This window comes from Triturus cristatus, chromosome 1_1 (genome assembly GCF_964204655.1).
Source record: "Triturus cristatus chromosome 1_1, aTriCri1.1, whole genome shotgun sequence".
Classification (NCBI taxonomy): Eukaryota; Metazoa; Chordata; class Amphibia; order Caudata; family Salamandridae; genus Triturus; species Triturus cristatus.
Genome location: NC_140579.1, coordinates 659,739,173 through 659,756,418, shown reverse-complemented (window position 1 = coordinate 659,756,418; position 17,246 = coordinate 659,739,173). Strand labels below are relative to the sequence as shown.

At 47.0% G+C, this 17,246-nt stretch overlaps 1 pseudogene; it reads left to right on the top strand.

The window, feature by feature from the left end:
• The first annotated feature begins 10,675 nt into the window (after window positions 1–10,675).
• Window positions 10,676–11,601, top strand: LOC146870808 (NACHT, LRR and PYD domains-containing protein 3-like; annotated as a pseudogene).
• The last annotated feature ends 5,645 nt before the right edge of the window (window positions 11,602–17,246 follow it).

The following is a 17,246-nucleotide window of genomic DNA, read 5'->3' as shown; positions in this document are numbered from 1 at the left end:
TGGCCCGAAGAAAGTTGTGGTTAGTTCAGACCTCCCCGTAGAATGTCTGTTGGGCAATGATTTGGAAACGTCACAATGGTCAGAAGTGGAGCAGAGGACTCACATGGAAATGTTAGGCTTGCCAGCACATGTCCTTGCTGTGACCAGGTCACAGGCCAAAAGATGCCCCACTGAACAGGTGCTGGGTCCTGGAAGAACGGACCAGACACCATCCAAGAAAATGAGCAGTAAGGGTAAGGCCTCGCCTTCCCCCTTGCCCCAGGTCGTGGATCAAGTCTCTGAGGAGGCTGACCTTAAAGAACTAAGGGAAACTGAGCCAAAAGAGCTTGAACCTGGTCAGGTTGAGTTTCTGGGCTCAGGGGGACCCTCTAGGGAAGACCTGGGAAAGGCACAGTTAGACTGCCCCTCACTTGAACCCCTCAGACAGCAGGCTGCTGCTGAGGCTGCAGGGAACGCCACAGGTACCCACAAAGTGTACTGAGACGATGTACTCCGAGGCAAGAGACCCCAAGCCTGGCGCGACCAGGAGGCTGGTCGTCCCCTTGTCTCTGAGAGGTTTCCTTCTTACCTTGGCCCACGAGATTCCCCTTGCAGGTCACTTAGGCCAGAATAAGACTTGGGACAGAATTGTTCCACACTTTCACTGGCCCCACATGTCCGAAGATACGAAGGAGTTTTGTCGCTCCTGTGTCACTTGCCAAGCCAGTGGTAAGTCAGGTGGCACGACAAAGGCCCCCCTCATACCACTGCCGGTGGTGGGGGTACCCTTTGAACGGGTGGGGATCGACATTGTCGGACCAATGGAACCCCAGACAGCATCAGGGCACAAGTTTATACTGGTGGTGGTGGACCACGCCACCAGGTATCCTGAAGCTATTCCCCTTAGGACCACTACAGCACCTGTTGTGGCACGAGCCCTAGTTGGAGTGTTCTCCAGAGTGGGCTTCCCTAAGGAGGTTGTCTCTGACAGAGGTGCAAACTTCATGTCGGGATATCTGACTGCTATGTGGAAGGAGTGTGGTGTCAACTACAAATTCACCACACCCTATCACCCACAATGCAATGGGCTTGTTGAGAGATTCAACAGGACCCTAAAAGGGATGATTCATGGACTACCTGAAAAGCTTCGGCGGAGATGGGATGTCCTGATACCCTGCCTCTTGTTCGCCTACAGAGAGGTCCCACAGAAGGGGGTTGGCTACAGCCCTTTTGAACTTCTGTTCGGACATCCTGTAAGGGGACCCCTTTGTTTGGTAAAGGAAGGATGGGAGAGACCTCTCAAAAAGCCGGCATCAAACATTGTGGACTATGTGCTCGGTCTCCGCTCGCGGATGGCTGAGTACATGGAAAAGGCATCTAAAAACCTTGAGGCGAGCCAAGAATTACAAAAAGCTTGGCACGACCAAAAGGCTGTCCTGACTGTGTATCAGCCTGGACAGAAGGTGTGGGTGCTGGAGCCAGTGGCCCCAGCAGCACTCAAAGACAAATGGTCTGGGCCCCACACAATCATTGAGCAAAAGGGAGAGGTCACCTACTTGGTAGACCTGGGAACTCCCCGGAGCCCCCACCGGGTGCTCCATGTAAACAGGCTCAAGGCATATGTCGACAGGGAGGGCATGGGCTTGCTCATGGCCACAGATGAGGGACAGGAGGAGGAGAGTGACCCTCTCCCGGACCTGCTCTCTCAGAACCCTGACGATGGGTCAGTAGATGGTGTTGTCTTTTGTGGGAGCCTCTCTGGACATCAACAACAGGATTGTAAACAGGTTCTTCAATCCTTTCGACCTATGTTCTCTCTGACACCCAGTCAGACCAATTGGTGTACCCATGAGGTCGACACTGGGGACAGCCTGCCCGTAAAGAGTAAAATCTATCGGCAGCCTGATCATGTCAGAGACTGCATCAAGACAGAGGTGCAGAAAATGTTGGAGCTGGGAGTCATTGAGCCCTCGGACAGCCCCTGGGCTAGTCCAGTAGTTCTCGTGCCAAAACCTCACACCCAGGGCGGTAAGAAAAAGATGAGGTTTTGCGTGGACTACAGAGGCCTCAATGCAGTCACTAAGACTGACGCCCACCCGATACCAAGAGCAGATGAACTTATAGACCGGTTGGCTTCGGCCAACTACTTAAGTACATTTGACCTGACAGCTGGGTATTGGCAAATCAGGTTAGCTGAGGAGGCCAAGCCCAAAACAGCATTTTCTACCCCGGGTGGGCATTATCAGTTCGTGGTAATGCCCTTTGGTTTGAAAAATGCACCTGCCACCTTCCAAAGGCTGGTGAATCGAGTTCTCACTGGGTTGGACGACTTCTGTGCGGCGTATCTGGACGATATCGCTGTCTTTAGCTCCACCTGGGAGGATCACCTGGTCCACCTGAGGAAAGTGTTAGAGGCCCTGCAAAAGGCAGGCCTCACTATCAAGGCCACTAAGTGCCAGATAGGGCAGACACAGGTTGTATACCTGGGCCACCTTGTAGGTGGAGGCCAGGTTCAGCCATTGGAGAGCAAAATACAGGCCATCCAGGACTGGGCTCCTCCAACCACCCAGACTCAGGTTCGAGCTTTCTTGGGCCTGACTGGTTATTACCGGAAATTTGTCAGAAATTATGGATCCATTGTGACCCCGCTAAACGATCTGACAAGTAAAAAGATGCCAAAAAAAGTTCAGTGGACAGCAAGCTGTCAAAAGGCATTCGATGACCTAAAGCAGGCCATGTGCACAGCGCCTATCCTAAAGAGTCCAGACTACTCCAAAACATTCATTGTCCAAACAGACGCTTCGGAGTTGGGTGTGGGAGCTGTTCTATCTCAGCTGAATTTTGATGGTCATGACCAGCCCATAGCTTTTATTAGCAGGAGGCTGACCCCCAGAGAGAAGAATTGGTCAGCTATTGAGAGGGAGGCCTTTGCTGTGGTTTGGGCCCTGAAGAAGTTGAGGCCATACTTGTTTGGCACTCACTTCAAGATTCAGACCGACCATAAGCCCCTCTTGTGGCTAAATCAAATGAAGGGTGAAAACCCCAAACTACTTAGGTGGTCCATTTCCCTACAGGGGATGGACTTCACAGTGGAGCATAGACCTGGCACTGATCATGGCAATGCAGATGGGCTCTCCAGGTATTTCCACTTAGAGCAAGAAGACTCACCTGGTCAAGGTTAGCTTATTGTCCCAAAGTTTGGGGGGGGGGTCATGTAGGAGAGTAGGGTCTGCAATCCTATGATCACCCAGATTTGTTTTGCTTTTTGCTTCATTGGTTTACGACTTTCCCTGGCTGTGGGCCTGCCAATCAGACCCACAGCCTAGCTGTTCTCTCTCGAAATTAACACACATGTACATTAGGTGCATCCACTAATTGGAACTGGGCCGCCTTATCAGTCCCTGTATCAGCATACCACAGGTATCCAGGGCATCGGTGTACCCAGGGCCTACCAGGGGCTGCAGCATGTATTATGCCACCCCTGGATGGCCGCCCAAATCTGACACAACTGGCTGCACGACTGCTGGGGCAAGGTGGTGTAATCACCCGTTGCTGTAGGTGTAGTATTCCTATACCTAACCCTAGAATGGACACATGGATTCCTATCAGTCACTCCTATGGCAGGCCTTATCAATCCTGAAGGCAAAGTGCGGGGAATCATGTGGGATGGTGCTCTGGCGCGAGCTGAGCCCGTCGACGGCTTGCGGAACCAAATCCTAATAGCCGTTCCATGGTGACGCGGGCCAACTACCTTAAAATGCATTATAATCCTCACGGTTATTTGCTAACTCTGGCATCGCATCACCCACACATGTCGAGTAAGGTGTCATACGAATTGGAATACGAACCCCTCGCCAATTCTGGCGACGGGGTTAGCATTCCCCCCTTTTAGAGGGCCACGACATGGAAGTAACCTTAAACCCCGGTTAAAGTTGACTCAAGCCTCAGCATCACAAAATGGATGCTGCCACCAGACACAAGTCTGACCTCCTGCTGCTGGGAGACCTTCCAGCGAGGGGAGCTTGGACAAAGGGTTTCCTGTCGAGGGCGGTGTTAGCACCATCCCAGACAGGGTTTGTGTATCCCAGGTAGGCAGGGCTGAAAGGAAGGTGATTGCAAGTGGCACCCCGGTGCTCACTGTGCATAGCCTGGCTCAAACCAGTTTCGGGGGCAACCCTGCCCCTGAGCTGGGGCGAAGCCGGACAAAGGATAGGGGTGTAACCACCCCCCTCCTGGCCCCACCCATAGGTAGGACCTAGTCACGGGCCAGCCCCTTTTCCTAGAATAAAGGTAGGAGCGAGTCCCCTTCCCAAATTGGATAATTCTGAATCTTGAACTACTTTCCACGAAAGGAACTCTTGACTATTTCTGAAGACTCTCCCTTGTGGCTAAGGAGTAGCCACCCTGCACCAGCAGGCACCACCTAAGTGCTTGCGGTTTGCTGTACGTCTCTCCCACGGACCAAGACTGCCCAGCTTGATGAGACCCGGGTTCCCTGCCATCTCTGACCTCTACCTACATCGTCAGCCCAGCTGAGATTCGTAGGTGTGACGAGACCTGCGGGACCGGCCATCTTCAGAACCTGCACGACGCTTATCTAGCACGCCCACCGAGGGACCCTCGAGTGAGTGCACCTAGGGTTTGAGAAGCCCTAACCCTGAGCGGCTCCAGCACCGAAGTCTGCCTCCCCAGCATCCACGAGATCTGCGTGGGGGCCCTTCTGCTCCTTGCTGCTCACCGCGTTGTCCGACCACCCGCCGATGGGCTTGTGGCCCTCTTCACGACGCACCACGACAGTCTCTCATCACTGGTCTGGTTGCTCCAGACTGGCTCTTGCTCCCCTTCAACAGAGGAGTACCTCGGACCCTCCTGGTCCACTCCAGACGCCATCTTGACTCCACCGCGTGGGTTTGCCACTGCCAAGACCTGCTGCCCCACTCCTGGGCCCAGCATCATCGACAGCAGACACCTTCGTGGGACAGCTCGCCCTCCATCCTGGTCGCCGCCGCGCCTCCTGGTCCGAGGAACAGCCGAGTCCGACGTCATCCACTCACCTGGTCGAGGTGACTTCACCCGGTACCTTCCTGGTACCCACACGACCGCTGGCTAGCGGTTGAGAACTGAGTCCCCTCTGCTTTCAGGTTTCCTTCATCACCGATCCAGGCTTGGATCTCGCTGAACATCGACACTGGTCGCCTGCCAGCAACTTCTTCTTTCAGGCTCCTGAGACTACAACGAGGACTCCCGACATCTTGCTGAACCCCACGCAGCCGCAGCCTCTGGGCTAGGTAACTCGAGCATCTCGGTGCTCCATCGTAGGTTCACTCTACAAGTGTCCAGTTCCTTTTTCGTTTAGTCCCACTGATCGGATTCCTCCGGAATCAGTAACTTTAAACTTTATAACCTCTCCCATTCCACTTGCAGTGTAAATGGTTTTGTGCCCTTCGGGCATTTGTGTAAATTGTGCAACCAGAAGTATTTTCCTAAGAGTTTTGTATTGTGCTTAGCTCCCTGAATCATAAAGAGCCAGGGTAGTCTTGTTATAAATAAATATCCTTTATTTTCATAACAACTGGTGTGGTGTCCTTTCACTTGGCGTTCAAGGGGTATATGTGATGGTAAACAGCTGGCTTAACACGCCCTCTAGAGTTTAGCCTGAAGACTGCTCTTGTCCACGCTACTAGGATAGCTGGTCTATAAGGTTGACTTACAACCAATCATCAATAAGGGTCGTTCGGAATGATACACAGTGATCACTAGAATAGTGAGCACTACATATCAGGCCAACTTCTCACAGGGGGTCCGTCGGTAACTGGAGGAATCCGAACCGGTTAATCCTATGAGTAAAGCTCCATACGCCGCTTCATCTTCCAGCGTTGAACACCAATGGAGGACGGACCACAGATAAGTGCAATGTTTTTTATTATTGTTCTGCTCCCTTACACTCTCTCACTCGCCTGACGCATTTCGATCCTCTAGGGATCTTGATCACATGACGCGCTGTTCAGTGCTTGATTTGCTTAAATACTTTTTGTTGCGTTTTTTTGTTTTTAAAGTGACCCGTGCATTTGAACATCACGTGTTACACACCATAGACATAGACAACATATTCGTCAAAGTGTAATACAGGGAACTTCAAGTTTAAAAGCAATATATGTTTAAATACATTATTCTTATTAAAACTTGCGATTAGTTTCCCCTAAGTTTAAAATTACAGTACATATGACTTATGGTATTGTTGTTGTACCTTAAAAATTCTTGTATAGCTGCAGTAGCTTTGTGCAAACATGCAATTATTGATGACACACGCTATTAAGTCAAAAAGCAAACGTTACTCCTTCCGAGGTGCTGGGACCCTAGAAGGGTGGCGTACACGCTGGCGGAGCGTGCCGGTAATCCAAATGTCCAAAATTCCAAATTGAGTACGCTCTCAGGAAAGGAGGCACAGATGTGCCTGCTTTCCTGAGAGCGTACTCAATTTGGAATTTGGGAGATATGTGTGTGTATATATATATATATATATATATATATATATATATATATATATATATATATATATATATATATATATATATATATATATGTATATATATATATATATCGCGACAACTCACCCTTACATTACTGCCATTCACAACTTTCACCTGAGGTCGATATATCACCTCCCTCTCTCTTACACACACCATGCAGGTGAAACGGGCACTACAACGCGGCCGTTTCCATGCATAACTTAACCACGCATGCATTACAACGCATGCGTGGTTACCATGAATAGCCTTTACCACGCATACCTTTACTACGTGGTACGTAGTAAAGGCATGTGTGTTAAAGGCTAAAATTAAAAAGGGAGGTCTGAGGGGCATCCCCCCCCAAAGAAAGCATGCAAAAAAAGGGGGCTTGGGGGGGGCTTTCCCCCTAAAAAAACGCACCTGTAAAAGTAGCGATGTGGAGGCAATCGGGAGGCAATCAGCGTCGTGAGAAGAAACAGAAGGATAATTCCGCTTCCTCTTTACGACGTGCAACGTCAACACGGAAGACCATGGAGAAGAGATGACGTGGCGAGGTAAGGGGAATTTTAGATTTAAATAAATAACGCAGGGGTCCGATTTTAGGGTTAAGGGCAGGGGAGGGGTATTTGTAAGAAGGGTTTGGGGGTGGGGGAATAACCTTTACCAAGAGTACACCCTTACCATGCATACATTTTCAATGAAAATTGTTGCAATAGTATGCGTGGTAAAGGAATATTCGTGGTAAAGTTAATGCGTGTGAATGGCATTCGTGTTGTAACGCATGCGTGGTAAAGGCATGCGTTGCAACGGAATGCGTTGAAACGTCATACAACCACCATGCAGCAGGCACATTACCCCTGCAAGTTATTTTACTGGCTCAGGATCTAAAAGATGGTGCGTGCCCCTCTTTATACATGCATGTTCTGGCTCGGGCTAAAGGAGATGGTGTGTGACCCTCTTTATACATGGTCTCATTGAGGATCAAGTTTCCGATATGTCTGCTTAATGGCTTACTTAATTGTTGCGCACAGAAAATAAATGCTAAAAGTATGTGTCCGTTTCCTGATTACAAATCACTTTACTGCTAAATACAAACCTGTGTGGCTTTCATATCCATATTTTATGCAGTTTGTATTATTTATTTTCTGTGTTCAACAATGTAGAAGTTTGCAGTTGTACTTTGCTTTGCAACATTGGCTTACATATGCCAGTATGGAAAGCGTATGTTATGGTCTTTTGTCCCCTATTTCCTCTCCACAGAACTCTCACATCAAACACAGCTATTAACTATGCGTTACAAAGAACATGGAGTGTAAACGTTGCCTAAAAGCAACATTAACCTTTTAGCCAATTGCAATGCAGCTTTTTAAAGTACTCACTTCTAATTCGCTACCCGCCCGTTGCCATTATTTAACTTTTGTTACCAAAGACCTTATTTAAACACTAACCAGACCACACAAAGAAACAACACTTCTTCCTTCACTATATACTAAACTGAATCTCGGGAACAGGACATTCTTTGATAATTCAAAACGCTGGTGAGTCAATTTAATATATCTTTTTTCCAACAATTCGTAAAAATTGTTAAATGTATGCAAGGCTGCATGTTTCTAGTTCGTACGCAAAAAAATCAGTTTTATCACCAAAATCCCTATGTAAGTAATACAATTAAAAAATGCATTTTATCTGATACCTTACCTATAGGTTCATTTACGTAGAATCTGTTCATTACTTCTGTTCAAACACGCAAACTGTATTCTCCTTTTTGTAACATTGCCAACAGCTCTGCTCTTCCATGAAACCAGAATGCCTACAAATTCATGCCATTATAATAGAACAATTATATGCTAACATCACCGATTTCATTATTACAATGTACAATTTATTAATAATTTTCTGCATTTCTTTGTAGCTGCAGTTTTACACGAGTAATAACATTAGCTAACTTTTCATTAACATTATATTTCTTTTGCATTTTAGATAGATAACAAACACTTGAAGCAATCCATCGCACAGAGGAATCTGCACAGCACAAAATGTATTGCTGCTTCCTAACATAGGAAAGTAAAAAGAAAACTTTACATTAATACATCAAATAATTGCATATTATCTGCATTTGAGGATCTTCGTTTTTCTAACTTAAAAGCATAATCAAAATACCTTGGCTTCACATTTCCCGAAATAATTCATATCACAAAACAATTAATATTTGTTGAAAACATACCATAAGGACACTAAGCAGCTGTGCACAACAGAGCTAACGCTGCATATTCTTTACTTTAGGTATATATTTAGCTTTTATAACCTACATTTGTTTTGGTACATTTATGTATGGGGAGGCAGTTTTACTATTTATTTGACATGTGCAACAATATAGTCACGATGTAGTCTGAAGTTGTCTTTTTTTAAGTCTTAAAACGAACAAAATACTTTGCAGCTTAAATATTGCAGTATGGAAAGCGTATATGCTGACCTTCTGCCCTCCCAAAACTCCTTCATGAAACTTTCATAAGCACAGCTGTTAAACTGTGCAGATGTTACACATTCATCATGTTTTAAAACAAGCCGCAAAAGTTGCAACATTCTTTGTGTCTAATCTTTCTGATGAGACAGTGAACACAAGATATTAATGCCTTAAATTAGCACTAGCAGAAATTTTAACATGACCCAAGGACACACAGCAGCTGTGCGCAACACCGCTTATGCGGCGTGTTTAATATGGTGTTTCTATTTCAATTTTATTAGGGTAATTTATTTTTTAGGATCAAATCTCTTTTTTTGGGCATTTGTGCCGGCCGGCCGCGTGGTTAGTCGGGATATGCCAAAGTAAATAAAGCTCTAGAAATCATCATATACCACCGCAGCTGGGCAGGGCCATAATACAGTTCTCGGAATTGACCAGGCCCTGGTACAAGGGACCAGTCAGCAGCAGGTGCAGACTACTTAAGACATTAAGATGACGTGTACAAAGCATGTTGCCTACAACCCAAACCGAGCAGGACGTGTATTAAGTGAAACTGTACATGAACAGTACAAACATAGGAATGCGTCACATATATCCCACGAGCTGTTTTCGGCACAACTTCCATTCAATGCCAATTTATATGAATAAGAACAAAGAAACATGTGGGATAAACATAAAATGTAGTAAACCGCCCTACCACCACCCTGACACCTTCCGAGTGCGCATCTAATGTTGGAGAGTGTGTGCTCTTATATATAAATAATAAAATAATTATAAATAATAAATAAATAAATAATAAATAAATAATTATAAATAAATAATAAATAATAAATAATAAATAATTAATTATAATAAATAAATAATTATATATACAGTGTCAATGCTTACTCCTAATTTCAAAGGACAAACTCCCAGGGTCTCTGCCGGGGGTGCGAGAATCCTGTGCACTCTTGGGGTTAAGGAAAAGAAGAAAACAAGTATGTGAGCAGGTGAAACCTGGTCTGTGGCTGCAAGCGGAAAAATGAAAGGGACACTCAGTTGCGGCCGGAGGCAGTGCGACTGGTGGCTGTACAGCGAGCGAGAACCAGGTCTTAGCACTTACTAGGCGTGATCTGCAGTCCCACTGTTAAACTTATGGTCCGGTCAGGAGCTCCGTCGGATGTTGGTGCCTGGAGCTGATCTGCTTTTATGCCGGTTTTATTGCTGCAGCTGGCGCTCGTTTCGGTGGGCATTTAGGTGGGCAGGGCTACTATGCGAGTAGCGTCTTGAAGTAGCGATTCTAAAAAGTAGTAAAGGAGAGAGAAGACATATTTGCGTGCCCTGCACGTTCTGCATTGAGCTATAGTATCGATGCGCATTGCTTATGGTGTTGAAACGTCAGCCTAGATTATGAGGTGGGCGTGTCAGGAAAAAAGTGATCACCCCCAAAGGAACTGCTTGCGTCTACCGCGTGCTGCTTTTATGTTGAGGGAGAGTGTGTGGTCACAATGAAAACACGAGTAGCGTCTTTGTGTGGGGGGGTGATAACTTTTTTTTAACACAGAATTTAGAGCTTACCATGGCCGGAATCACTGTATATGGTTATTGCTAACATGTAAAGAACTATGATTATCTGGAATTTTTTTAATGGTTTGAAGCCAGTAGTGGATTTAATTATAGACAGTGAATGTAAGTGGAAATGATTTATTATGTGCATCATTTGATGGCTCATGCTCTCTTATACATGCCCACTATATTATTCGAAATAACAATAAAAGTATGTTTAAAAGAAAAAAAGAAGCGATTCAGGATAATGAGAGATGATAGCAAGCAGATGGGTGAACATGTGACATTTAAAGAAAGGTACACCAGAGTTCTCATCGTAAAGAACTACCGTCACGAGAACAAGAAAATGCATGAAATCATTTCAACCAGAAGGAAACATCTGGATCTCATTGGGAGAGTTCTTCCAGGACAGGTTTGAATTTGTTTCTTATATCCACTGTAGAGAATATAACTTGAGTGCTGGGCTGGAGACTGTTGCAGACTTCCATTGAATGTGAGAAGTAGTGGGAAAAAAAGTCAGCTCTTCTTTATTGATGGCTTTGATGAACTTAAAATACCCAAGCATTTGCAAAACAGTGACCAGCTTAAAAAGGAAACAGTAGCTTTCTGAGTGTTATATGATAATTACCACCAGACCAGCTGCTACAGAGACCCTTCGGCGATTCCTTGCGCAATCTGTAAAGGATGAAAATCTTGCAGAGATTCTCTGGTTTTGTGAATATGATAGAAAGAATACTTTGCCAGGTTTTTTAGAGATGAAACACTAAGTGCACATGCTTTTGATATTGTGAAAGAAAACGACATTCCCTTTGCCATGTGTTTTTTGTTCATTGTGTGCTGGAATACCTGCAAAGCCATTAAACAGCATATGAAGAAAGAGGATTTCGGTTTTGCTCTGAGAACGACCACTTCTATTTGGTGCTTTTCTCCAATGTATTGCATCAGCAATGCAGCACTACTGCAAAGTGGATTACCAACATTAACCTGAGGTGGCTCTTTGGCCTAGCCAAGGAAGGAATTCATCAGCAGAAAATACAGTTTGAAGAAGGTGACTTAATGAAGCATGGCTTAGATGAAGTAGCTGTCCAATCCGTCTCTTTTTGAGTGTTAGACCTGGCACATTGGCGTGAGTCTCCCTTCCATTTTTCGTTGTGCCTCATGTATGTACTGCTGTCCAGTGTCACAGTGCAAGTGTTCCCTGTTGTAAATTGATGTATGATTTGTGATTCCATGATTGGTTGGTTTGGTTTACTTGTCAGACCCTAGTACAGTGCACCAGGAGTGCCCAGGGCTTGTAATCCAAATACTGCTGTGGGCATGCAGCACTGGTTGTGCCACCCACAGAAGCAGCCTGTAAACATGTGTCTAAGGTCTGCCATTGCAGAACCTGCGTGCAGTTTGATACTGTCATGCTGACTGGGCAAGTGCACCCACTTGCCAGTCCTTAAACCTTCCCTTTTCTTCATATCAGACACCCCTATGGTAGGCCCAAGGGCAGGGTGCATTGTAAGGATAAGGTAGGACATGCCCTGGTGTGTGTGGCATGTTCTAATAGTGAATTACAGCCATTGTCATTTTTCACTATTGCAAGGCTACCTGTTCTCCATAGGCCAGAATGGGCAGTTTGGTTATGACATTTTATAATCCTAACTGACTCAGAGAACATGGTAGAAATTCGAATTTAGTATGCCTGAACTCAGGATGATAAAATACATCTTTTAGTAAAGTTGGTTTTAACATTCTGTGTTTGAAAATGCCACTTTTAGAAAGTAGGCATTTTCTTGTCTAACCATTCAAACCTGCCTCTTCTAGGCTGTGTGTATTCCTTTGTCTGGAGTTTGAGTGACAGGGCTGGGGAATTCCAGGAGACAGGGTGAGGTGTCCCAGTGGTGAATAGAGAGATCTGCATCCAGATGGGTGGGAGGAGTTGCACCTGGGAGCTGAATAGGGCTGTGCCTGCCTTCCACAATGCTGGCTCCACCTCCTGGGGAGCGGCTGATGTCTCTGCCCTGCACAGTGAATGAAGAGAAGGAATCCTGTCAGCAAAGTGCTCCAGTGCTGTACTTGCCTTCCACAATGCTGGGTCCACCTCCTGTGGGGCGTCTAATATTTCTGCCCTGCACTGTGAAAGGAAAGGAGAGGTCTGGTAAACAGAGTGCTCAGGAACTGGTTTGGACTGGGCAAAGGCCCCTCTGCCTTCAGAGGACAAAGGATTTCTGGGTATAAATATTGGGACCCTGATCCCAAGAATTTAGATCACTTTGGGAAAACAAGAAGAACCTCTGCTGAGGGAGGAACCAGAAGAAGCTGAGGAGGAAACTATCCCTGAAACTGGGGGATTGGCCTGCAGTGGTTGCCTTACTGCCAAAGAGAGGAGAAAGGAACTTTGTGTGTACTTTTGCTAAACTCAGAGCTGTTGTCGTCACATCTCGTAAAGTGTGTCGCCGCTGTAGCATCGCATTGAGCGGAAGCGTCTCGCATCATCCAGGAAGTGTCTCGCAACGCCGAAGAAGTGTCTCGCAACGCCGAAGAAGCGTGTCGTCATCGCAGCCATGGTAGCTGATGCATTGCACCGCATCAAGAGAAGAGTCTTGCATCGAGGAAGAAGCATGTCGCCATCACAGCCATCGTAGTTGTCGCATTGCACCACATCAAGAAAAGCGCCTTGCATCCAAGGAGAAGCGTGTCGCCGTCAGAGTTGCTATCGTCGCATCGCGTAAAGGGGTGTCGCCGCTGCAACATCGCATCAAGCGGAAGCGTCTCGCAAATGAAGAAGAGTGTCGCTGCCAAGGCCGCTGTCGTCGCATCGCGTAAAGGGTGTCGCCGCTGCAGCTGACGCATCGAGTCGAGTCTTCTCGCAACATCGGAGAAGCGTAACGCATCTGGAAGATCTTCACGTCTTTATTTCTTTGCACCAAAAACTTCATCGCATCAACATCGTTGCAACACTTTCGTTGCCCTGCGTGTCGCATCTAAAAGGTACATTGACTTAAAGTGTCGCATTTAAGAACTTAAGAGAACTAAGCAAACTTCTACCATCTAAAGTAACAGTATTGTGTGTTTTTGTCGTTTAATGGTCTTGCGGTAAATCTATATAAAGAATACTTATTTTTGATATAAAACCTGTGTGGTGTCCATCTGTAGTGTTGTCACTTGGTTACTGTATGTGTTCACAAATGCTTTACACACTGCCTCTGAGATAAGCCTGTCTGCTCGTGCCAAGCTACCAAGGGAATGAGCAGGGGTTATTTTAGGAGTGTACCCCCTTACCCTGGCTAGAAGAGAGGGTCCCTATGTGTCACAAGTGCATACGTGTGCCAACTAGAGACCCCCAAGTCTAACATTGAGTAATTAATTTTTTGAGGAAGACAATGAACACTGCAACATATACAGCTTCATCCACTTGAGTTTAAGATTTTTTACTGCTGATGATGATGATGAAAAGGAATTTATAATGCGCTACTTTGCCCGAAGGCGTCAAGGCGCAACTGATGGAAAACAATCAGCCAGATCCAAGATACGGAGAGAGAGAAACATTTAGGGATAAGCTTCAGAAAAGAGCAACGTTTTGAGGCCTCTTCGGAATAGGGTAAGAGATTCCTGATTCCTGAGAACAAGGGGAAGCTCATTCCAGAGTTTGGGGGAAAGAGCGAAGAAAGCTCTGCCTCCCCACCTTGCTTTCGCAACGCGAGGGACGGTTAGTAACTTCTGATTAGCAGATCGCAAGGCCCTGCCTGGGGTGTAGTACGACACAAGAGACCTAATGCCCTCGGCCCCTGCGCCATGAAGAGCCCGGTGGATGATAATCAGGGTTTTGAATTTAATCCTGGCATACACCGGAAGCCAGTGAAGATGTTTCCTGATCGCAGTTCCTGAGGAGCGTCTAGGGGCATTAACAACAAACCTTGCTGCCGCGTTCTGGACCACTTGCAGCCGATGAACCAGTTTATTGCTCTTCCCAAGATATAAGGCGTTACAGTAGTCGAGGCGCGAAGATAAAAGGGCAACCGAGACTTGTTTCCGGGCATCAGGGGTGAGGTAATGGGTGAGCTTTCTCAACACCCTTAGAACCCCACAGCAGGTGGAAACGGTCCTATTCACTTGCTTGTCAAAGGCAAGCGAGGTGTCAAATAGGACTCCCAAATTTCGTGCAACGGGGGATGGCTGGGGGCATGCTCCCAGAGTCGATGGCCACCAATCGGCTGACCAAACCGCCTTGTTTCCCCCGAACACAAGGATCTCAGTCTTCTCCCCGTTCAACTTTAGAAAGTTTGATGTCATCCAACCTGCCACGGCCCCCATACAGTTCCTAAAGTTTAGTGCCGTGGACCCGACGGATTGTGATAGGGAGACCATGATTTGGGTGTCGTCGGCATACGAGAGAACTTCCAATCCAAAGGACCTGACAAGCCTAGCAAGTGGAGCCACATAAACGTTGAAAAGTGTAGGGCTCAAAGAGGAGCCCTGAGGGACCCCGCACTGCAAAGGCTTGGTGGTGGAGAGGAAGTCACCCAATTTAACCCTTTGCTCTCTGTTGTTGAGGAAAGAAGAAAGGAGACTAAGAGCCGGACCCTCCACTCCCATCTCACTGAGACGAGAGGCCAAGATGGTAGGGGACAGGGTGTCAAACGCAGCTGTAAGGTCAAGCAGGATCAGAAGCGTAGTCTGACCCCTGTCGACCTTAGCGCGGATATTATTGACCACCACTGTAAGGGCTGACTCAGTGCTATGCGCCTTTCTGAAACCATGCTGAGAAGGATCCAGCAGGGAGGTTTTATCGAGAAAGGCGCTAAGATGGAAATTCATGTGAGCTTCCAACATCTTGGCCGGGGCAGGAAGAAGGGAGATAGGACGAAAGTTCTTTAAAATCCTAGGGTCCAAAGTGGCCTTTTTTAAGAGGGGCTTTACAATAGCTGTTTTCCAGGAGGCTGGAAAAACACCACTGAGTAAAGCCCTGTTCATAACTGCCAACAGGGGGGGGATTAGAGTTGCCCTATAGTTTTTTAAAACTTTGAGCGGACAGGGATCAAGAGGAGAGCCTGACCTAAGAGAATCCAAAAGTTTATCAAGGTCCTTGGCTGTGAGAGGGGGGAAACTGGGGTAGGTTTCGGTAGGGAGAGTAGTATTCCCCGAATCAGGAGAGAGAGCCCGAGTGAGATTATCCGTCTGGAGGGCTGTGTAGATGTCTAAAATTTTGGAATGAAAAAAGGAGCAGATCTGATCACAAAGTTCTTGTGAAGGAACTATAGGGTCTGGGTGGTGGATAAGGGAAAGGGAGTCTACAATTTTGAACAGGTCTCCAGGGGAAGTAAGAGAGGAGGTGAGGTTAGAGAAATAGAGTTGCTTTTCAGTCAGCACCGCCGCTTTATAACTCTTAAGGAGATGTCTATGCTTAGTCCGGCCTTCCGTATCGGGCTGAGCTCTCCAGAGCCTTTCTTGCCTCCTACATGCCTGCCTCTGAACTCTGAGAGAGTCGGAGTACCAGGGCGCTGAAGGGCGTTTCCTGGCACTATATAGAGATTTGAGGGGGGCAAGAGTGTCCAATGCCTTTGTGATAGTGCTCGCAAGCTCCCGTGCCGAGGAGTCGATATCCTGAGAGGGAAGAGGCTTGAAATTGGCAATGAGGGGACCCAGGGAATGATCAGTCAGCCCCCGGAGGCTCCTCTTCTGCACCCAACAGTTAACATCTTTTCTGGGGGCGAGTGAGGCACAAGGAGTAAATTCCATGGAGACTGCATTATGATCGGACCAGGAAAGGGGAAAGGAAGGACCAAACTCCAACCTGGGGTCATTCGTGAATACTCCATCTAGCGTGTGGCCGGCAGTGTGGGTGGAAGATAATAACTTTTGAAAAAGATTGAAGGAGGCCAACAGATCCACGAGGGATAGCGTATCACTAGAGTTACTGTTTTCCAAATGGAATTTAAAATCCCCAAGAATAGTAAGGGAGGGCCTATTTAGAAAAGGCTCTATAATTTCCAGAAGGTCAGAGCCAAACGAGGATCTAGAGCCTGGGGGTCTGTAAATAAGAATACCAGAAAAGGTTTCTATGGGAGAGGAGCTGAGGGAAAAGAACATGGCCTGAAAAGAATTATAGGGAGAAGGAAGAGTCTCCATACGACAGGTGAAGGTGTCCTTATAAACTATACCTATTCCCCCCCCTTTACGGCCCTCTCTATCCTGTCTTACTATGGCATAGCCATCAGGGTGAGCGTTAACCAAATCAGGGCCTGCAGAGTCCGAACCCCACGTTTCAGTTACAAAAACCCAGGAGGGTTTCCTTTGAGATACAAAGTCTCTGAAGGCTAAATTATTTTTAACCAGAGAACGGGCATTGATGAGAAAGCCTAATTCTTTCAAGGGGGGTGGGGGCTCCTGTGTCCCAATTTTCCTGAAGGAATCAGTAACAGGTGCCGGGAGTTCTGTCCCAGAGTCCTTCAGACATCTGCAGTTCAGACTACGGCGCAGTTGCCCAGGTGAAAATTTATGATGACAATTTAGCAGGGGGGGTCTGAAGGATTTAAGGGTGCTAAGTGAGTACAGCCGGTTAATAGATGGAGAGCTAGGACTCCGGTCAGCATCCCCGGCCCCTTGCGCCTCCTTAGCGCTGACGGGCGCAGACGGGCAGGACTCTGGCATGACTCCGGCCTGAGTCCGGCACGTCCGCAATGCGCGTCCGCTGCGCGGAGAAAACGTCATCCCCTTATATAGATGACTAGAGCGCGTCCTCGCGCTGGAATACCCCCAAT